Here is a 24,398-nt window from a genome sequence, read left to right as displayed (position 1 = left end):
CATACACATGCTTTCTCAAACACACGCACATACATCCCCCACACACACACCCAGGCACACACCCTCTCACAGGCTAATACTTTGTCACACTCATGCACACACTCTACCCAAGCACACACAAACACACATTCTCTCATGTGCACTAACACTTAAATGCACACAATCACATGCACAAACAATCTCTCTCTCCCTCACATGCATACACACACACATATAAGTTTATGCAGTGAATTTACATTTGCAGAATTGTATTTGGAAATATACATTCTATTTTGCCCAAAAAACACACAATCTGCAGGCAGTCAATCCATGTAACATCTTATAAATTCCTACTTTGGAAATAGAACCAGTCTGACTCAAGATTGGTATACAGACAGACTCTAACCTCATACCTTTAATACGTTGTTTGAGTTGAGATGGCACCTTTTTTGATAAAACTTTAAGTTATCTCGAGAATGTGATTTAAAAGAAGTTCTGGGATTTACATAGTAATGAACTGAAACATGCAACCCATTCTAAAAGATAAAAGACTTAATAGTAATCTAGGTTTAATATATTGTTTCAGCTGCATGACACTGTGATCTTTTGCTATAAGTTCTGTGTCTTATGATCCTGCTCCACAGCTACCTGATGAAGAAGCAGTGCTCCAAAATCTAATGCTTCCAAATAAACCCAGTAGACTATCACCTAGTGTTGTGTGATTTTTAACTTTGTCCTCCACATCACCGTGACATCAGATCACATCAAACTGAAGCCTGAATCTGCAAGATTCTCAAAAGATGTTGTCTTGGACTATACATTGTAAATAGTTATATTTAATAAAACTTATTAATGTTCACTCATAAGAGTGTAACCCTCATTTCACTGCATGATAGAAGCGTTGACCAAATCCATGGAACAAGAGACAAGCAGTCAGGCATACATAAAGTAAAGCACAGTGACTGTACAAAGAAAAACAATGCCACATCAGCAGTATAATCCAAAAAGTGGGGAGAAACCTGAGAGAACCTCAGCAGTAACATGAAGCAAGAAGCAATGGACATCAAAGCCAATTTAGAGACCAAACCATGTACAGAGTAAGCCTGTGCAGAAGTGGGAAAAAAATAGCAGAAATGGGACAGTCAGAAAAAAAAAGCAACAATACATGATAAAAATCCAACTAATCAGAGAGATATACAGAAAGGCATAATCACAGAAGTGCAGGGATGTATAAATGGACATTGGAGAGGGAAAGCTGCACAAAAGCTTAAAATGCATCGGAATGAAAAGAAGCATTTTGGTCGCTTTTGCCACAGAGTAAATACATTTGGTCTTCACCAACTCTCTCAAGAATGCAGAGGGCTTTGACTTGGTCATTTTTGTACACAATGGCATCCACAGTTTACTCGGTATCATATTGCTTCAAGTCTCAATACAAAGGCAGACTATGACTGGATCATAGAATTGCTGTACATGATCGATAGCATTGCTGATGCTATTTTTACCAGAAGAAGAAGAAACTCCAACAGTCAATGATGCAATTAAAATCCTTGACACCTTGGAAAAATTAAAGCAAAACCCCACTATAGATATTTTTAATCAATCTGTTCAGACATATCATGATACACGTCTGGAACATGTGGGACTTGAATCCAAATTTTCTGACCTCGATATAGTGATATTCTCATTGAGTCACAACAACAAACATCAAATACTCTGCAATTGGAATTAAAACGTGAGTGGAAGGAAAGCAAGTCACAAGGTAACACAAATCTCACAAGGTAACACAAATCCCACAATGCTTATTCAGAGATTCAGCAAAGACAATTATTAAACAGAATGAAAAATATTAAGGGAGAACAGTTTTGAAAATTGACTGGGAATTGTTTATTCGGTGCAGCCAACTTCTAGGGAAACTACTGATTCCCTTCAAAATAATTTATACTGCCCTCGCGGGTAATTGCCAATATTGAAAAGTGGAAGAGGATCTCATATGGAAGTATGTTGTAGAGGGTGTGCAGGATTAAATATTACCAGATTTTTTACAGTCTGAAAGGGACCTTATGCTCATGTAAGCAGTGCAATTCACCAGAGTAACTCAATTCTACGAGAAGAACTAGAGTTCCCATATCTGAAGGCTCAAATACTTTTCTGTGGGTCAGCCCACTCACTTAATCCACTTGGTTAATCAGAGAGCTACTTACACATAGGGAAGCCAATAGGCACAAGGGGAAGCAAACACACCACATTTACATTGTTTTTTGTCTTGAGTTGTAATGGCAAAGTTTCATACTGGTGTCAAATCTGCTCAGCTCTTCAATGCTGAATGCTATGCATACATTCAATAGGTAATTTTTGGGTAGGTTGCCAAAGCAGTAACACAGGAGGCTTCTCCATACAGCAAGAACATTTCAAAACATATCACCTTAGACTGCAACTTACCAGGTGGAAGATACTACAAGATACGTTGTCCAACAAGTAGCTAATATAAACATGTGCAGCATAAGGGATACTTTGCATCAAAATTGAAAGATGCCAATAATCTTCAATGTTCAAAAGTGTTGGTCTGTAAAAAAACCCAACAAAAGCCTACAACTGGATCTCCATCAGTAATCTATGGAAGCACTGAGGCTTCTTTAGGCAAAACCTAGAAAGCAGAATGCTTCTTGACAACTTAAAGTCAAGTCTAAAAAGAAGCTCAAACAGTTCAAAGTACTATCGCAGTCTAACTACCTCAAAAAGATCTAACTGACCTAAAGGCCCAGTTATAGTGCATTTAGTCAGGCGCTGCAATCACACCCTGGAGATTGAAAATGAAAGGCCACAACAGATTTTGAAAATCTTCGGCAGAATTGACCAGTGTTCTCTGGCAATTGATATAGCAATTAGACATACTACCTTACGGAAGCAAGTCCTTATTAGTGATGGAGATCATTGGCAAAATGAAACTGATCTACAATGACGTATGCAGAGAAGTAAACAAAATTGGCATCCAGCCTGCAAACAACAATGCTGTGCAGAAACTTCAGAAGTCCAATCCAGAGAAACAGCCATTCCACCCCACAATTGCACCCTCCCTCCCAAGCAAGAATAAATAAACCCATGCATCCTATATGTTCTCCCAGATCGTTAAGAATGCTCTTGGAGATTAATACATCACACCAAATGGAGTTGTGGAAACTGTGAGAAAGCCAGAAGGTGAACTGTAAGTTGAATATTAATGGTTAAATGCTAATGATTAAAAGAGCTACCATCAAAGAATTTGAAGAGCTATTTACTGTAGAAAAGCTATTGAGCATATGCAAGAGGAAGCTATGTTGTAGTGACGTCAGCTCACACAGGACTGGAGCCTATAAGGTTCCAGAAATATGTAACCTCTTACCATGACTTTTCAATAGTAACATTTGATAAAGCTTGGTAATGTTCCCTCACTCGAGTTTAAACTGCACCTTACTGAATAACCTGCAATAGGTTCACTTGGCAGCTCCTTTCAGTGTAATTTCAGTTTTGGTCATGCCATAGTATGAGTGCAGAATCTAATTAATTTCAGAATAATCCACAGTCCTGGGCCTCAAGGGTAACAATTGTTAGATAATGCCTCAAAAACATCTGGACGCGTCATGATGAGGAAAGCATGTACTTTATCCTCATCTCCTATTCACTTTCAGCCACATGTTTAACCTTCATTTATTATTGCAGCAATCTTTTTTGCTCGGGTGGAATTACCCCATTGTACCGAAATATGCCTCTTGGGTATTTTTTCCTATTATTCACTGTGTATCTCACTAACTCATTATATGACTTAATATGATATATGCATGGAACAATATTTCAAATCGCTCAACTTATGACAATTTTAGGAATTATAAAAATGCATCACATTATGCATGCACAACTGTAAGCAGCCATTACATAGAAGAACATAGAAGAATACAGCGCAGTACAGGCCCTTTGGCCCTCGATGTTGCGCCGATCCAAGCCCACCTAACCTATACTAACCCACTATCCTCCATATACCTATCCAATGCCCGCTTAAATGCCCATAAAGAGGGAGAGTCCACCACTGCTACTGGCAGGGCATTCCATGAACTTACGACTCGCTGAGTGAAGAACCTACCCCTAACTTCAGTCCTATATCTACCCCCCCTTAATTTAAAGCTATGCCCCCTTGTAATACCCGACTCCATACGCGGGAAAAGGTTCACACTGTCAACCCTATCTAACCCCCTAATCATCTTGTACACCTCAATCAAGTCACCCCTAAACCCTCTTTTCTCTAATGAAAACAGCCCCAAGTGTCTCAGTCTTTCCTCATACAATCTTCCTTCCATACCAGGCAACATCCTGGTAAACCTCCTCTGCACCCGTTCCAGTGCCTCCACATCCTTCCTATAGTATGGCGACCAAAACTGCACACAATATTCCAGATGCGGCCGCACCAGAGTCTTATACAACTGCATCATGACCTCAGGACTCCGGAACTCAATTCCTCTACCAATAAAAGCCAGTACGCCATAGGCCTTCCTCACCGCACTATTTACCTGGGTGGCAACTTTCAGAGATCTGTGTACATGGACACCAAGATCCCTCTGCTCATCCACACTACCAAGTATCCGACCATTAGCCCAGTACCCCATCTTTTTGTTATTCTTCCCAAAGTGAATCACCTCACACTTAGCTACATTGAATTCCATTTGCCACCTTTCTGCCCAGCTCTGCAGCTTCTCTATATCCTGCTGTAACCTGCCACATCCTTCCTCACTGTCAACAACTCCTCCGACTTTCGTATCATCCGCAAACTTGCTCACCCAACCTTCTAACCCCTCTTCCAGGTCATTTATAAAAATGACAAACAGCAATGGTCCCAAAACAGATCCTTGCGGAACACCGCTAGTGACGGCACTCCATGAAGAAACTTTGCCATCAACTACTACCCTCTGTCTTCTTCCATCCAGCCAATTCCTAATCCAAACCTCCAACTCACCCTCAATGCCATATCTCCGTATTTTCTGCAGTAGCCTACCATGGGGAACCTTATCAAACGCCTTACTAAAATCCATATATACCACATCTACCGCTTTCCCCTCATCAACCTCCTTCGTCACCTTTTCAAAGAATTCAATAAGGTTTGTGAGGCACGACCTGCCCTTCACAAAACCATGCTGACTATCCTTGATCACATTATTCCTATCCAGATGTGCATAAATCCTATCCCTTACAATTCTCTCTAAGACTTTGCCCACAACAGAAGTGAGACTCACCGGCCTATAGTTACTAGGGTTATCCCTACTCCCCTTTTTGAACAAGGGAACCACATTTGCTATCCTCCAGTCTTCTGGCACTACTCCTGTAGACAAAGAGGACATAAAAATCAAGGCCAATGGCTCTGCAATCTCCTCCCTTGCTTCCCAGAGAATCCTAGGATAAATGCCATCAGGCCCAGGGGACTTATCTATTTTCACCTTTTCCAGGATTTCCAACACCTCTTCTCTACATACCTCAAAGCCATCCATTCTACTTATTTGTGACTCAGTATTCACATCGACGACAATGCCCTGTTCCTGAGTAAATACTGAAGAAAAGTATTCATTCAGTGTCTCCCCAATCTCTTCCGCCTCCACACGCAACTTCCCACTACTATCCTTGACTGGACCTATTCCTACCCTAGTCATTTTTTTATTCCTAACATACCTATAGAAAGCCTTAGGGTTTTTCCTAATCCTACCGACTAAGGACCTTTCATGTCCCCTCCTTGCTGCTCTTAGCTCTCTCTTCAGGTCCTTCCTGGCTACCCTATAACTCTCAATCGCCCCAATTGAACCTTCACGTCTCATCTTGAGATAGGCCGCCCTCTTCCATTTAACAAGGGATTCCAATTCCTTATTAAACCACGGCTCCCTCGCACGACCCTTTCCTCCCTGCCTGACAGGTACATAATTATCAAGGACATAATTATTGAACCATTTTTCCAAACACCTCCCAAATGAGAGAGGAGCAGAGGATAATAGCAGAGGATAATATAAAAAGATGCTCAAATTTTGCAATGTATTAACATTTTCATTTTTTATGCAGACATTTGCACAGTTACCTCTTTCATTCCTCATATGCATGCATTCTCATCCTTGTCTTTCTCACTACATTCAGAGTCTTTTGCACAAAATTCATCTACGTTTTCTCTACGGTTATTTTCTTGTCCATGATCATAGTAGATCTTGACTTTCACATGAGTGTTGAATTCAAGGCCACAGGTAAGTATTACACAAGAACTTTTTCAGGGTACTTCTGTTTCAAATTAAGAGCTTGTATTATTAAACCGAAACTATCTTTATGTGATACTGAATTAATTAGCATCTACTTCGAAAACTTCAGCGAAGCATTCCAGATCTAATTTCAAACATAGCTTGATAGCCCCATTATTTCACTCAATTTCCTCTGCAACCTTTAAGATGCTGTGCTTTTTTCGATTTTAGCTAGTTTAATCACAACAGAAAATAAGCAGCATTTGGACAGCATGCACGAGTGATTAATGGTCCTGAGAAAAATGTTTTTGTCTGCTGTGCTGTCCTCCTATCTCTAACCTGCAACATTTCTAATTTCAGAGGGGAAGTCCAAAATAGAGCTGATAATTTATCATTTTGCAACGATGGATTTTTTTTCGACTGTTATTTTTCTGTTAAAAGCCTAACTCGAAAATGATTTTGGATCATTTAAACAGATTTAAAACCTGCAAGGAGAGAAGAATTGCATTTGATAATAACATTCTAAAATGAATATTCATAGACTTAAAATGCAGCAAAGGTGCTCTTCCCTGCCATTTTGTATTGTGAAATCATAGTTCTCCAAAGTGCAATAGAAAACTTAGGTCACAAGCAAATGCCTGGCTGATGTGGCATGCTTTAATGTTAATGTTATAGTAGCAATGTAAACTCTCATGTTGCATTGTTGGGTTAAATTTGACTACTTTTGGGGAATGAGTGAACAATTTAGTGCAGCTTAGAAATTGGCCATTAATTGATGCTTTGAAGGGAAGGGGATTAATATTCCGATAGGGCCTTATATGTGGCAGCAATTAATTTCCCAATAAAACACATAACATTGCCAGGACTACTTTTTGTGCAGCAAGAGTTCAAACTGGAGTTTGCATGTTTTTCAGTGCAGAGTAATAGCTTCCTAGTACCTTTACAGAAGTGACTGTTAAATGGGGTGCATTAAATTTTTGATAATTCTCAAAAGCCACAGCTTTCTAACCTGAGTACTAATGAAAGCCTGGCATCAAATTCCACCTGCTTCTACCTGCTTCTACCCTTGCTTCAGCTATCTGCTGATGAAACCTTGATCCAAGTCTTTATTACCTGCAGAGTTGACTATTCCAACACACTTCTGGCATGTCCCTCCTAGTTTCACCTCTGCAAACATGAAGGAATTATGGCGAGACAGTGGTAGAGTGGCAATGTCATTGGACTGGCAATCCAGAGGCCCATGCTAATCTCAGGTTTAATTTTTATAAAGCAGCTGGCAGAATAGAAATTCAGTCAATAAGTGAGATTGAAAGGCTTGTCCCTTTCATGGTGACCAGAAGGCAATCACTGAATGCTGTAAAAACTCATCTGGTTCATATTATTGATTGTCACATGTATTTTGTTATAAATACAGTGGAAAATGGGAAGGAAGTCTTCTGTCCTTATCCAATCTGGCTTAGCTGTGAGTTTAGTCCCACAGTAATACACACTGAAATAGCCATCAAGGAGAATTAAAAAATGATTAAAGATGCCATTTGTTGGCAAATGCCTTGACATCCACATTCCAAATCGGGAAAAAACAATTCAAAACTCTGCTGCCTATGTCTTAACTCACACAGAAGTCTGATCTATACTGGCTCCCAATTAAGCAACAGGTTAATTTTAAAATGCTCATCTTGCAAATCCCTCAATCTCTCCACAGCCTCGTTTTTCTTTAAATCTCCATAGCATTCCCATCTTCCATCCCTGCAAACCCTCTCCCCAAACAAAGTTTCTGAACTCAGCACGTCAAGCATTTCCAAGTACAATCACTTTCCTTCAGCTGTCAAGCCTTAAGAACTAAAATTCCTTCCCCATGATCTCTCCCTCATTCTATCCTCCTTTATGATGCTTTTTAAAACCTTAAACTTACCTCTTTGAGCAAGCATAATGCTGTTTTATGCAGGCCAGGGTCAAATTTTACTTGACAGTACTTTTCTAAAGCTTTGGGATATTTAATACAAAACTGCCTGGAATGTAAAAAAAGTTTAATAAAAGTTATATTAAAAGTTTTATAAAAAGTAAGTTGCTGCTGAAGTTGTTAATGAAAATGTATTTTTATCGCAGTATAGAATCATTGTGAAATCTATTCCAGGTATTAAGGATGCCATAAATTCAGGCTTAAGTTTTAATTGACATTGGGTGAGAATCCACAGGGGTGATACACTCACCCCAGTTATGTTTGGCAGAGGTACTTGAACTTATTTAACAACTGAGGTGATACTCGAACTGGTTCCCAAGATCTACAAACATTAAACTGTTGAGAAGTGGTTCTGAGTATGCAGCTTTATAGTAAAACATCAATCTGTACTTGTGCAAAATGGGTACTGCCTCACTGAGGCCCACACAGCAGCTCCCAATCTGATTACAATACAGACATGCATTATGTGTGAAACATTAGATACCACAAAGATAGATACCTTTTGAATTTACAGGGTTCTTGTTGTACAATGGATCAGGAGGCCCTATGTCTAATAATATCTCTGAGCAGAGTGGTCAGAAAATTCTGAATTAACAAGGAGTTAACAACTAAATTTTGTTGGAAATGTAGGAGAAAACTCTGATTGCTTTTTCATGTCAACTTTACCCTAAATACAGAGCACAGGAAAGTTGGCTGTTTCTTTTTCCCTTCATCATCTCATGCAAAGAAGAAATCAATAAATAAATCTGCTGAAGTGAAGAAAAGGTCAGAAAGTATTGTAAAGTTGAATGCCATATAAAAGCTAATTCCTATCTCACATGGACACAGATCATCTTAACTTAGCAATTTATTATATACGTGTAAGACTGCTTATCGTGGGACAAAATATATCTAATATTGCTAACGTGCATTTTCTGTTTCTGTGCATTTACTCTATTTGAAAATGTAAATTGTGACTGTGCTACCCAAGATTAACAAATACACACATCTGTTTGTCATTACAGCTGAGGTTTAATGATGTTTTAATGTACCAATATTATGACATATGGAGCTTATAATTTATGAGCTTTTAATATAGCTAAAGACATGGGCAAGAGCTAAAATGTATGGAAATTTTGCTTTTTGGATAGCATAATACAGAAGTCAGTTTATATTTAATTTCTCATATATAATATCTTAAATTGGATGCTTATTGAAAATCCAAAATGTTGAATTATATCCTCTAGAATAGGCAAGTCAGCATTAACTATTAAGGACATTGATGTGCATGTACAATTATCAAAAATTCAGCTTTGAGATAGAAACTTAGCTGCCGTAGAGGGCTGTCCTTCTTAATCAACTTATAAAATTCTAGAGGCTAGATGAATGAAACTTCTGATGGAACTAAATTGATCACAGATGGCACAGTGCCAGAAAATGCAGTGCAAAATGAAATCTGGTGCATCTGACCTCTGCAATTGAGATTGACGTCTGAGTTCACCAATATTTTCAAGTTGCCAGTCTGGACTCAATGTCTGCCCTTTCACTAACAAATCAACGTCTGACCTTCAAATGTGCATGGGTTTTCCAGGCTGACTCTTCAGCATAGTACTAGGGGAACATGTGCTATCTTTTAGATCAGCAATCAACTGAGCTTCCATTTGCTCTTTCAAGTGAACTTAAAGATCCCATGGCAAAGCAAAGCTAGGGAGTTATCCCCGATAGACTAATACATATAGCTCAACTGATGTTCTATTTGTAGGGCTTGCTGAGTGAAAATTGGCTGCTGTGTTTTCCACATTTCAATAATAACAACACTTAGAGTCATAAATTTGTACAGACCCTTCGGGTGCAACTCATTCATGCCGACCACATATTCTAAATTAATCTAGTCCCATTTGTCAGCATTTGGCCCATATCCCTCTCAACCCTTTCTCTTTGTGTACCCATTCAGATGCCATTTAAATGTTGTAATTGTACCAGCCCCCACCACTTCCTCTGGCATTCATTCCATATACACACCACCCTCTGCATGAAAATGTCACCCTCTAGGTCCCTTTTAAATCTTTCCTCTCTCTCACCTTAAACCTATGCCCTCTAATTTTGGACTTCCCTACCCTGGGAAAAAGACCTTGGCTATTCACCCTATCCATGCCCCCCCATGATTTTATAAACTTCTATAAGGTCACACCTCAGCCTCTGAAGTTCAACGTTTCCTCTTTGGGTGTGAACTTCCTTGAGACATTTGAGGTCATGACAGACCTTATAAAAAATGCAAGTTTTCTCTTTCATTCACTGGATTTTGCTGCTTCTAAACAGCATTTTATTTTTGCCAACCTAAATTTTGCTGATAAAAATCATGCAGATAATGTACAAAGATAATGAAATAACCATCAATATTAAAATAATTATTTATTCAGTGCTAGTAAACAGAATTAATATTTTTGCATTATTCTATAAAGTTATAGAACATTAGCAGTGACACAATTAACATAATGAACTTACACAAATAGACAGGGAATGCAACACCACATGACATTTCCAACCCACCAATCTCTCAAGCCTCTCAATGAATCACGCATCTTCATGATTCACTCAACAGTACCTCCTTGGCACGCAGCACTCCAATCAAACTTCCATATAGCCATCTCCAATGCACATTCTAATTATATCAGCTTCACAGCAAGATCCAACTGCTCCACACATCTTCTGGTTGTTCTCCAACTGCAGTAGGCACATCAGCTGGACACAATGCAATACAATTTTGTCCTCTCCCTTGTAGGATACAGTGACACATAATAGAAGGGAGCAGGGTGCAACTGGTAGAGGACAACGACTTCTGCCTCTCCTCAGCCCTACAATGGAGATGGTTCTCTGCACCTTCAGGCTGACTGCAACAGAGCCTGGGGTAATTGGTATCACTGAGAACATGGAGAATGATAATTAAACAATTTCTCAGCTTCTGCTAACAGTCTTCCTACTGTCTGCCCTGAAATGTAATTGGTGATAGTATTACCACAATCTATAAATTTCTTCCTCTTATACTTTCCTTCATACCAACCTTGCTCTTCTGATTCCTTGCTGCTACCTACCCAAATAGTGAGTAACAGCACAGCACTGATAAAAAGGCACTGTCACTTCATCTTACACTCGCAGTCAGTAGCTCTGATATTGCTACTGCATGTATCTTAGCAACATGTATAGAGTTGATAACCACATGTACTGTGGGTCGCTGCAGCAGCAGGCTGTAGATAGCCCAGACAGGACAGTTCTTGTGTCCTGGACAGTGGCTTTGCAGATGATGCAGGATGAGAACCTCAACGAGGCAAAATGTAGGAGAATTCTGATAGGCATGCACATTGAGATGCTGAGTGTATTGGTTAGTCTGTCAAACAGTTTCCAGACATTGTCATGGAGCATAATAGAGAGTCAACGTCCAACTTGGAAGATGAATGAAGCAGAGCTTGCCTTCTGTGCGGCTTCTGTTCCATTTCCATGTCTCTGCTTCCCTCTAAATTGTGTCGACAAGTCACCAAATCCTCTGTCTTCTCTGTGCGGATGCAGGAACAGTCCCCATCAAATTCAGGAACTCATCACCAAAGAAAACAGAACATTTCAGAGTACTTCCAGAGACTTTGCAATAATGAAGGTATTCTAAGTTACCTTATTTGTAAGTTGATTGGCTGGCTCCTTAAGTAATGATAATGCAGGGGCCCTCCTGCAGCTGAATGTATATTCTTGGCTGAGTTGTAAATGATTATGTTGTCTATGTTTGAGCGCTCCAGGTTTGCAAGTACAATGTCAAATTGGCTGGAGGTGGAGTGATGTGATGACAGCACCAGCTGCAAGATTTCTAAGAGACATGGAGTATATCTGTGCAAGTAGCTTCTCAGAATATGATGCTGAGATAGAAGGGGTGCAAATGGCTGTGGGAAAAGCATGGCTGTTTCATAGGTCTTTCAGCTTCTGAAATACCATCTCCAGGGGAGGCATGGATCCAAATTTCACATCACAGAGTTTAAAATGAAATGGATCTTTAAAAGGCTCATTCAGCAAATAATGCCACAAGGTAAACCTCTGCAATGTTCATCTAAAATAAAATCTCAGAAGTATCCTAAAAGCCAAAATTAGGAATTTGATTTTTTTTAACATGTATCTTAATATGGCAGCAGCTCCTGGCCATCTCCTTCATCAAAATTCAACAACTATAATGGAAAACTGTTCTGTCTTTATCTGTTATTTGCTTCCAGAATTCCTCTACTTCCCTTGTGCACTATCGTTGCTGCAGTAATATACATTGCATTATAGCTCATTCAAAGTCCAGTCATAGTATGATAATGCATTGAAATAAGTAAATCTCTGTGGGAGCTCCATAAAAGCTATGATAAAAGTGTTCCAATTGTTGTCAAATAACTATTCTCTGGCTCTCTTCTTGCATGGGCAAAGATTTGTGTGTAGGTTTGGGAGCAAGCTGAACAGTGTACATTTGTTCATTAATGCAGTTGAAGGAGAATATTGAGATATTGGGATTGCACTCAGCTGAGGTGGTCAGGAAACAATACATGAGAGTTCTTGTACCGAGAGTTGTTTTGTGCTACTTTTCTGAAGTTCAGACGTAAGGGAATCTTTACACCAGCAGAACAATAAGAAAATAAAGGTGAGCAAGAAATATGTTGCATTTCTCTTTTACTTACTTCACAGATTTGGAAGCAGAGCAGTAAAAAGAATTGCACTCAATAGCAAAACGCTCAACAGCACGAACAATCATTGGTAATTCATGAGTTGGTTAGCACACTCTCTGTCACACTTACCAGTTCTTTAGAGTCAATCTGATGGGCACAGATCAGATGGGGAGGGGCTACTGGGTGAGAGTGATGCAATTTTTCCTGAGCAGTTATCCAGGAAATATCAGTCCTTAGCTGAAGTTCATTTGGGTGATAAGTGCAAATGTCTCAGAAGAAACCTAGTACAACATCAAACACATGTGAAGAAAAGAAAATGTACAGTAGGAGGCCTAGCCGAATGCACTTTCTTATAGAGCCATTAGAGGATGCTAGCTTAAAGGAAGCAGTGGAATCAATGGGGTTACAAAGGCCCTTTCTTACTTATGGATTAGGATATCATTTATTTTCATCAGACCTGTGTTCTTGAAAATCTATTATAACCTATTTGCATGGAAGAAGAAACCAGATAAATACATGAAGGAGAAGGGAATAGAAGCTATGCTAAAAGGATAAGATGGAGTGGTATGGGAGGAGGCTCAAATAGAGCAGACACACGAGAACGATCAATTTGATTCAATGGCCTTTACCTCTGGTGCGAGTTCTGTGTAGTTCAATGTAAGAAATTGAAGCTCAGATAAGGAGATGGTACTGACTTTCTATCTTCCAAAACTACAACGAACCCCGGTTTTAGACTCCCAGGCTGAGGTGAAGAATCCAACCCCAGAAACGTTATCCATCATAAATTTATCCTTTGACTCAATTGACATGAGACATGGGCTACCTCAATCATATTATTTTTTAAATCAGCCTGGTCAGAATTGTTGGGATATGAATCAAGGCCTCCAGGTTTAGAGGTACGGATACTGCCATTGCACCACAGGAGCCCTGACCAGCCTTTTACTGTAAATGAAGCAGCTATCTGCTTCTCAGATCTCAAACCTTCATTTTGCACAGTGTTAAACTAGAAATAAGGATGAAGGGAAAAGTCATAATGATTAATATCCTTCAGCATTCCAAGTATTTCACTTTAATTTGAGTTTTTATTTCTTTTTTGTGACATTTTGCTGCTTCACTGATGGCAGAAACAGTCACAGCAATATTTGGTACCTCTAGTTTGTGGGCGGCACGGTGGCACAGTGGTTAGCACTGCTGCCTCACAGCGCCAGAGACCCGGGTTCAATTCCCGACTCAGGCGACTGACTGTGTGGAGTTTGCACATTCTCCCCGTGTCTGCGTGGGTTTCCTCCGGGTGCTCCGGTTTCCTCCCACAGTCCAAAGATGTGCGGGGCAGGTGAATTGGCCGTGCTAAATTGCCCGTAGTGTTAGGTTAAAGGGGTATGGGTGGGTTGCGGATCGGCGTGGACTTGTTGGGCCGAAGGGCCTGTTTCCACACTGTAAGTAATCTAATCTAGTCTGAAGAAAAGGTTTCACTTTTATTCTGAAGGAAGGCCAGGGCACTGGACTGTCAAAAGATAAATAAATCATGGCTACTCCCTAGATACTGGACTCTGATGGACAGAAACCTGTGGTTGCTTACAGACCATTATGAGAATGAAATCACTTTCATTTTATATAATGATTTGGATTTATCTTGGGAGATTTTATGACCACATGAATGGATTATTTTGCAGCAAGCAGTCAGCAATCCTGTTCACACAATTGCCTTTCCCCCATGTCCAAAACAATGAGTCTTCTTATCCTTACAAAAAGCAAAGTAATTATTTGCCTTCTGTAATGAGAGCAAACTGACTGACCTGACTGTAGTTGCCTGCTGCCATTTAGCATAAGCCTCTGGCCATGAACTTAAGTGCAGTGACGACTTACTGAGGCACAGTGACTGCTGTGCTGTTCCTCTAAGGGACTGAGCTGCAGATTTCCTTGCAGGTTGGATGAAAATTGTATGATAGCCTCTTTACAGGTTACTCCAGTGACATTCTCAAACAAAATCTTCTGATTCATATACCCTGGTAGCTAGGTTTTTTTCATGGAGACACTTTGTGCTGCTTTCTCATAAGTAGGACCTCTCAGGTTTTCTGCTATTCAGAGATTTCTTAGGTTTTCTGCTATTGTCCAGGACACCCTCCAACAACATTCACAGTTTATCTAAACCTGATTTCCCATATGAAAATAGTCTAAGGATTGACTACCTAATCATCTACACCTTCTAAAATAAAGAGGAAAACATTTTTTTGATAAAAGACAAATTAATATCTGTATCAATTTTTGGAATCTCAATGTCAAGTCCTTCCAGCTTCTGTTCTATGTTACCTTAGTTTTACAATGCTGTATGTGAGCAGATCCCAGAGTGGACAAAATGGTAATTCGGAGTGATGTGGCTAAACCTATTATTTGCATAATTATGATTTATCTTGGACAAGTGCATATTCCTTGACTTAGTGACATGAGAAGTTCCTTTATTCATAACATTATGCCACAACGTTTTCTCAGCTTGATTATGAAGTTCAACTCTGTAAAGTCAACCCAGAAATTGCATCATCCCTGTTTGTCACTGGATCTGCTGTCCTTCTGAGACTGGTAAACACTGCAGGTCTCCCAGAAAGTGATCCACGATAACAGCCCGAGATAATAAGATGCTTAAAGCCCTCGAACAACATTATGGAAACCTTTTGTAGGCTGCAGTGTCGCACTTCCTAACTTTGTGCCAGCATCTGGCCATGTTTTAAGGGTCAATTTTCTAAGAACTTGGTAACATTGCATGCCTCATTATATGATTATTTACCTCTTACCCATGGATTTCTTATGGGAGAAACAGCTATCATTGCAGTAGACAGCCTGGTTTCCCCAGCAGTTTGCATCTCCCAAATGTCTGGTAAACTGTAAACTGCAAGTAAAGTGAATAAGGTAGCTTACAGGAAAGGGCCACAAACAGTTCACAAGAGTGACCCACTCCATACCATCAATAATGTCTCGCATCATGCGCAGCTGGTAAACTAGTAGTTCCTGTCATGTTGCCTCATGTGTTTCAATAATGAATTGAGGTTTTCTGGGCAAGCAAAACGTGTATAATCTGCGTGATACATGTATCCTGGAAGATTGGGGTTTGGACAGATCCTTCCTTTTGTTTCTTGAAGCATGAAAAAACACAGAGCTGTGGCTATCTTCATTATGACTGGTGATAGTCTCCGTCTTTATTGATATGATTTATAAATCTGAAGGTAGGAGTGTATGACTTTCTTGGAAAATCATTGCATTCACATCATATCCAATGTATCAAGGTAAAAATGTCTAAGATGAATAACAAGGTTTGCAGCAATTAGAATAGACTTCCATTGATCTCTTAACACAAAATATGGGCTTCTCTGAATCTGTTTTTCCAGAACATGATCCATTAAACCACACAATACCTATCCATGGAAGAAACTAGCAGAAGTAATTGTTAATGTTCAGTTTTAAGAAGCTCCCATTTTAGCTCTGATAACTTGATCTAACCTTTTTTCTACAAAACAGAATGCCCACAGAGTCAGATACTGCTGGAAAATCTCAGCAGGTCTGTCAGCATCTGCAAAGAGAGATCAGAGTTAATGTTTTAGATCCAGCGCACTTCAGAACTTAAATTCTGCAGTGCACTGGATCCGAAACATTAACGCTTAAGTTCTATAGTTACCAGACCTATTGAGATTTTCCAACAATTTCTGTTTCTGTTTCTGATTTCCAGCATCCACAGTTCTTTCAATTTTTTTTACATTAGCATTACAGGATTAGCAAGAAAGGCTGAAATTGAGTAAAATTGAAATTCATTCTCTCCCCAGTTTGTATTGGTGTTAAATCTCTTCCAGGTGTTGTTCAGATTCCAAATTTATCATGGCACTTAACCTTAATTTACACTAAGGCTAAGGCCTTGGTGATCCCAGGTTCAGAGCACACACACTTCTAGGATTTATTGTTATTTGCTGTGTTCAGACATTACTGGACAGGCCCCATATTTCAGCATCTCATAATGGCAAGAACAGGCACACAATGTTCAATGAATAGCTATACTATGGCAATTGAAGGTTATTCTGTTGACGGTTAAGGAGTAATTCCTAATTCTGTTGTGTACTTTCCAAAACAAACATGAGATTGCAGGTAACAAAATTGATAAAGTTGGAACACCCAATGGATCAGATAGAATCAATAAGCAGAAGAATATTATTGACACTTCAGACGTTGTTCTCAGTACGTGCCAGTTCCAACCTGTGGGAGAATTGTTTCATATGAAGAAACAACTTTTTGATCATAAGCAAAATCTAAAACACTGTAAGGATACTTGAACTACAACAGGCACATTAAGGTTGTATTTGTCTTCAGCTCATCACAGCATTTAGCTAACATTTTGCTTATCTCAATGTTATTGTTAGACATGCTTGATTTGATTTCATTATGTGAAGTTTGTTGACAAACGCAATCATTTCTAACAGAATATAAGCATACAGTTTTAGAAACAGTGTTTTTACTCTTGGAAGTTTGGCTAGTCGGATATTCTAGCTAACAAAAGCAGTTTCTTATTACCTCTTCACCAAAATCACTATGAGAAGCAGCTCATATCTTTTAGTGTTCTGTGATAGTCTATCAACAATATTGTCATATGAAAGACTTGGAAAAGAAGATTTGTATTTAAGGGATATGCTTCAAAGCAAATTAAAAATACTTAAAGTGATAATAGACTTGGTTTTAATCCTGATTCCCCAAAGACTGTAAATGATAAGTACTTGGTTAACCTCTCCTGACCTTTGGTAAACAACTCCTATACGTGTTGTACTGGGAGGTCACTGGCCCTCAATGCTCAACAGGGATTATTTGCATAAACTTTCCCTATGGTTAGTGAATAAAAGGAAACAGTTTTCTTAAATGGAAAGCTCCAAAGGTAGTCCCACAAAATACACAAAAGAGTCACTGTGTAGGAGAGCATTTATTAAGGTATTTTGTATAAGCAAGCTGGTCCAATAGGGTGGGGAACTTCAGCATGTTAAGTCTATTTGCAATATTAAACAAAGATATATTGTTTGAATTCTAAATATCACTTGTTACTTTTTACACCCGTGCAAGCAATGAAATAAAGCAACTTTACAATTTATATTAACATTGTCTTACGACCAGACATTAGATTAGATTAGATTACTTACAGTGTGGAAACAGGCCCTTCGGCCCAACAAGTCCACACCGACCCGCCGAAGCGCAACCCACCCATACCCCTACATCCACCCCTTTAACCTAACACTACAGGCAATTTAGCATGGCCAATTCACCTGACCCGCACATCTTTGGACTGTGGGAGGAAACCGGAGCACCCGGAGGAAACCCACGCAGACACGGGGAGAATATGCAAACTCCACACAGTCAGTCGCCTGAGTCGGGAATTGAACCCGGGTCTACAGGCGCTGTGAGGCAGCAGTGCTAACCACTGGGCCACCGTGTCGCCCACATCTACTTGTCCACAATTTAGAAACTTAGGGAGGCATTCAGGGCATATACGAAGGACACAAATACCTGGCTCAGATCACATGACCATAGAATTGTTACAGCCCTGAGTTATGTGACAACATAATTACACATTCTGCACTCGTCGACTGTATCACATAATTCTGCCGGGATCCATCCAAAAAAGCAACCGATAATAAAAATCTTAGCCGAATTCCTTACATATAACTCTCAGCTTATAAAACCCCAGAACATTGGAACTAAGGCAAATTTTGAAAAAAAAACACAGAACTGGATAAAAATATGAAGACAAATGTTATAAATCTGAAATGAAAACAGAAATCCCCGAAGTGTACAATTAGTTTATTTTGTGAATGATTAAACAATACCCAAATATTTAAAACACCTTCAAATTCCAAATGCTTACTGACCAGTTGAAGATTCCAGCATTTTTAGTTGTTAGGAGCAAAAAAATCTTTTATTACTGGCCAAAACATAAAGGTGCAGAAGTCAGTCTTCATATTGGCAGTTGGTGACTGTCAAATATCCAGAGCACTCCCATAAAATTGTCATTCAACTCCTTGATCAGGACCTTAATGTTTGTTTTAGCATTCAGCTATCAAACTTGATGTTAATGCCTGTAATAACCACCACACAAAGAATTGCTGAAAGCATCTGATGAATAGATAAAAGAAAAACCTTTCATAACTTTATGTGTAGTCAGGAACACTCAGAGCACACAAGTGCCAGGCAATGATCATTGCCAGTAAGACAAAATCTAATGACTGTCCCTTGACATTCAATGGTATTACTGCCACTGAATCCCCCACTATCAACACCTTTGGAGGTTACCACTGACCAGAAACTGAACTTGACTAGAAATAGAACTACTGCGGCTACAAGACCAGATCAAAGGCTAGGAATACTGTAGGGAGTAACTCACATCCTGAATCCCCAAAACCTAGCCATCATCTAGAAGGCACAAGTCAGAATAGATAAAAGAAAAACCTGCCTGGATGAATGCAACTCCAACAATACTCAAGAAACTTATCACCATCCAAAACAAAGCAAGCCCTTAATTGGCACTACACCCACAAACATTCAGTTTCTCTTCACTGATGTACAGTGGCAGCAGTGTGCAGAATCTATAAGATGCACTGCAGAAATTCACCAGGGCTCCTTAAACATCACCTTCCAGACCCACAGCCACTTTCATCTTGAAGGTCACAAAGACAGCAGATACATGGGATCACCACCATCTGCAAGTTTCCCTCCAAGCCACTCGGCATCCAGATTTGGAAACATATCACCATTTCTTCAGTGTTGGGGGGTGCGGTTCAAAATCCCAGAATTCCTTCCCTAATGGCATTATGGGTGTACCTTCATCAAATGGACTGCAGCAGTTCAAGACAGCAGCTTACCGCTAGCAACACCCACATCCAAAGAGTGAATAAAAAAAGAGTTGCTCTTCATGGAATTTGAGCTTTTGCTTGTGAAGATTAGATCTGTAACATTAACACTAGGAATTGCACATGTGCCCCTTCTCCTTATTTGCAGCTAGTGTGTTTCCAAGACTGGTTAAACTGTATGTTTCCTACAATCTGATTGATGATAACTCCTATATAATGAGAGATCATTGAAAACACAGAACAATAATTTGGAAACCTTTTAATTATATTAGATGCCCTACAATGTGGAAACAGGCCCTTCAGCCCAACGAGTCCACACTGACCCTCCGAAGAGTAATCCACCCAGACCCATTCCCCCTAGCTAATACACCTAACTCTACAGGCAATTTAGCATAACCAATTCACCTAACCTGCACATCTTTGGACTGTGGGAGGAAACCAGAGCACCCAGAGGAAACCCACACAGACACAGGGAGAACATGCAAACTCCACACAGACAGTCACCTGGGGTTGGAATTGAACCTGGGTCCCCAGCGCTGTAAGGCAGCAGTGCTAACCACTGAGCCACCGTGCCGCCCAATGGATGCTCTATGTAGTACTCATGAAACAAACCAGGCAGTCCTTCTCTACCACAATAATGTTTCAATGCTAGCCCAGGCTCACACAACTTATAGCTTCCCACTCACTCCTACCCCTTCCACCCCCAAGGTCTTAACTGCAAGATGCTCCATTACCATCCACTGCTTCCCAATTTTTTGCAGCTAAAGCCTTGGGGCTCAATTAGCAGAAAATGTTGGATCAACATCTTTGAGTGCACCATCCAGGTGTGATGCCTGTTTCACACTAGTTTCTGTCTCATCACCAATTTATACCTTGCAATGCTTTAACTATATATAGCCAATTCAAATTTCATTTTTAGATCAACAGGACATGTTATTTTCAAACTCCTTTACCATTCAGAAAGTTTTTGTGTGTTTATGAAGTTTAAACTTCCTATTGTCCACCCTCAAAAGTCAGTACTCATCTGTAAATCAGTTGCTCACATCCTATCCCACAGCAACTTATAGCTAACAATTACTGCTGCCTCTTTCAACGTATCTTGGCTATTAACCCTGCGTACTTCCAATATAAAATGTTTATCTTAAAGCTAAAGTAATTCCACTACTTGACCCATCCATTTGTGTAACCTCTTCCAACAATACAATTTCCTCCATCACTGATATATGTTCCATTCCTCTCAATCTGACCTTCTACACATTCCTCCCTCCAGCTGCTATCCCCACAACATCTTCAGTTCTGGCATTCATTCCCTAAAATTCCTCTTCCTTTTTTTTGAAGACTTTTCTTCAAACCAGCCTCTGCAACTTTTTCTGCTTTTTGTGATGTATCTTTTCCTTAAACAAAGAGCCCAAAAAACTGTTGAGGCCGGAAATCAGAAACAAAAACAGAAAATACTGGAAAAGCTCAGCAGGTCTAGTTTGCCTGCCACTTCGACATGTTCTCTGGCCAACATTCCTGTCTCAACCTTGCTGCACTGCTGCAGCACACCTCTGTACAAGTTGCAAGAGCAGCATCTCATTGGGGCCTTAATGTTGAGTTGAATAATTTGAGTGCCTAAGCACCTTCTCTTGTGTTTTGACACACCAGGTCTTGTCATCGCATAGGCTGCTATTACAAGCAACCTGTGAATTGGATTGTCTTATATGTACTTGTTATTGTTACTGTTTGTGATAATTGAAACTGGGAATTTCGGGTTTGTCCTCATTTTTCTGAAAACTGGTTGAACAGTGGGGATTGGGGCCTGGCTTTGCTGCCCCTCTCCCTTGTAAAATTGTTGTTTCTTTGTATACAGCTATTAATGTTAACTGTTTTGTAAACTGTATTGTTTGATAAAATTTTTAAAAAATACAAGCAACCTGTTGACGGCCCCTAATGGTCACCATGAACACCATGATTCTCCCAAGCTGACCTTTACTGGATCCCTTCTCTGTCCAATTGCTATTCTATCTCTGGGCGCTATCTCCACCTATATTATACTCCTCCCCCCACTCCATCCCCCCACACCCCCAAAACCCCTTCTTCAGCATAGATACTAACCTTTTCCTAGCTACAGTCAGTTCTGAAGAAGTCACTGATTGCAAAACATTAACGCTGCTTTCTCTTCACAGATGCTGCCAAACCTGCTGAGGTTTTTCCAGCATTTTGTTTGATTTTCCCTCTTGTGTTGGCATTCATTGTTTTTAACCTTGCAGGAGTGTCACTGAGTTTTAGAATTATAAATGTGTTTACCCTGATCAAATGTGCACAAGGGGGCTGAGGTGAATAATATGAGGAAGATAAACGTGTTGTATTCAGTTAAACATATTTATTTTCACTTTAAACGAGTAGGAATTCAAACCTTACAATGTACAGTTATGTAATGACAGCATTTTGCAGCTTCAGAAGCTGCCCCTGAATTTGCGCTCCTTGCAAGAGCAAATGTATTCTGCCAGACCCTATAAAAAACACACACACCTGCCAAATGGCTATACAACAATCAACTGATGTTAGTGTCCGGAGAGCTTCCAGCTACTTTAGATGCCTTGTTAATGAACGAAATACAATAAAAACATTTTCCCCACCATTTGCTATAAAGCCATCCTTGCGGCACCCCCTTCAGGCAGCATTCTATACTACATCACCCGATTGATAACAGGGTTATCGGCCCCCGCAAGAATGTTACAGATTTTACCTTATCTTTAAGTCAACATTTGCTTCTATTACAAGACACCCAAGGTATATACCAGTGTTTTAAAGAGGGAATATTTAGTAAGTCCCTCAATTTTCTTGCTGTTAAAAGTTTTGATCATAAAAATACGCCTGTATAAGTGATTGCATTCCTTGCTTTTCCTTACCTCTTACAACGAAATGAAGCCAACCATAAAACAAAGGGTACTTTCCAAGCCATTGTTATTTGAAGTACAATAAATTCAACTGAAAGAAAAGTTCAAATCTGATTGTCAGCATGGTCGAATGAATGCCGACAAGTATTCAAGTTCAACATTTCATTGTATCAAACGGGTCCTCTCTCCCTTAATAAATTGCTGGATAAATGTTTGGTAGACAATTAATCATCTCCGTGAAGCGGCTGTAACATCCGCGGGATGATTAACATATTTACAGGTAGATACCACCTGTAATATGCAAAGATATTATACTATTTGTGTATTGACAGTGTGATACTATTTTAAACTTGGGTAGAATGCAAAAGTGAGCATCATTTATTTGAAAATGTATTTTTTAAGTAACTGAATCAATACTCAATACAAGGTCTGCTAACCATCCACTCCTGCCATCTTCCACGGAGAAGCTTGCAATATATTTGCAGACATTACTGTGTATACTTAATCATTTTATTAAATCAGTTCATATATGAAGGACAATCCATTTGATGGCTATGCTAAAGTGTGCGCGGATGTTTTTCCCCCTCATGATTAATGATCCTGAGCGTTTGGGATTTCCATGCTGTTTGGTATATGTTGCTAAACTCTTATTCTGCCAGAACATAGGGACATAAGCTCCGGTCGTCTTAAAATAGCAAGGCATGTTACAATCTCAGCTACAGCACCCGCTTCCAGGAGTGTAAGTCTAACTATCCTCTGCAAACAAACCAAATAAAAACATGCAGCACATTTTCCCCAAAACCCAGCAAAATAGGTGCAAATCTAATTCACCCGCCCTCAGATGAAACTCTAGTGGTAAGGAGACAGTTGGCTGATGGAACAGAGTGGCGAGTTTCTGAAAACATCGCTCACATGCTTTACACTGGAGACTGCAGTTATTTTTACAGATGCTAACTCGGCTGTGAAAGATCAAGCAACAAGCTCTGTGTGATATATCGGTAGATGGCTTTCCTGGGGGATTTGTGTGTGTGTGTGTGTGTATGTTCTCCAGTTAGATGACAGAATAAGTAGTGTATTCTACTTACCAGCCGGAGCTGGATTGTGGTTCCAGTAGAATAATCCTTAGGATTGCAGGGGAGACTCTGTGCGGCTCGCTAACTCAATACAGGATCTGCAAAGTGAGGGGATAATCCAGGGCAAGGACTGGCTCTCACGCTCTACCCTCTCGGAGTGTGCAAACTGCACTCGCTACTGTCGGCTTTAAGTTTAGAGCTGGGAACCCTGTCAGGGAGCAAGCAATCAATACAAGAGCATCACCGAGAAAAGGAAAGCCTCCCGCTTCCTGTGACATCACTCAGCCCGCCTTCAATTCGCTATCATGTCCCAGAATCAGAACGCGTTGATTCGGAAACCCCTTGTGCTGATGTTTTGCAGCTCCCCCCGCCCCTTCTCCGACCCTCAGAACGGGGATAGGGTGAGAAACTGCCCGCTATTGTCCTGTTGCCAACACACAGCTCGGAGCCTGCACTCGGATTCCAGATCAGCAGAACTGCACACGCACTCAGAGCAACAAACTTTACCATTTCTGAAACAAAATAACAGTTAACCAGAAAAGCAGCTTCTCAAAGACACATAGGGGTTGGGAAACTGTTAAGGTACCTCGAATTTTAGTGGATTTAGATAACGGGGCCAATTTAGAGTTGGGAATACATCAAGTTACCAACATTTCGAAATAATCACCATTCAAAAGTGATCAAGTATCATAGATATACCGGACTTGACCAAAATAGAAACACAGTGAGTGAAAT

At 39.9% G+C, this 24,398-nt stretch overlaps 1 protein-coding gene across 3 annotated transcripts in view; it reads right to left on the bottom strand.

Moving 5' to 3' along the window:
* calcrlb (calcitonin receptor-like b) overlaps window positions 1–23,878 on the bottom strand; it is an 85,146-nt gene extending 61,268 nt beyond the window's left edge. For 2 of the 3 annotated variants that reach the window (XM_087988958.1, XM_043693437.2), the window contains exon 1: window positions 23,676–23,878. The gene's annotated coding sequence lies outside the window, so the exon portion shown is untranslated. The remainder of the gene's footprint in view (window positions 1–23,675) is intronic. The other variant, XM_043693436.2, reaches the window with a different exon arrangement.
* Window positions 23,879–24,398: the final 520 nt, after the last annotated feature.

Source organism: Chiloscyllium plagiosum, unplaced genomic scaffold (assembly GCF_037043375.1).
Source record: "Chiloscyllium plagiosum isolate Xiang-an unplaced genomic scaffold, Cpla_swu_hap1 HiC_scaffold_7, whole genome shotgun sequence".
Taxonomy (NCBI): Eukaryota; Metazoa; Chordata; class Chondrichthyes; order Orectolobiformes; family Hemiscylliidae; genus Chiloscyllium; species Chiloscyllium plagiosum.
This window is presented reverse-complemented; position numbering and strand designations above follow the sequence as displayed.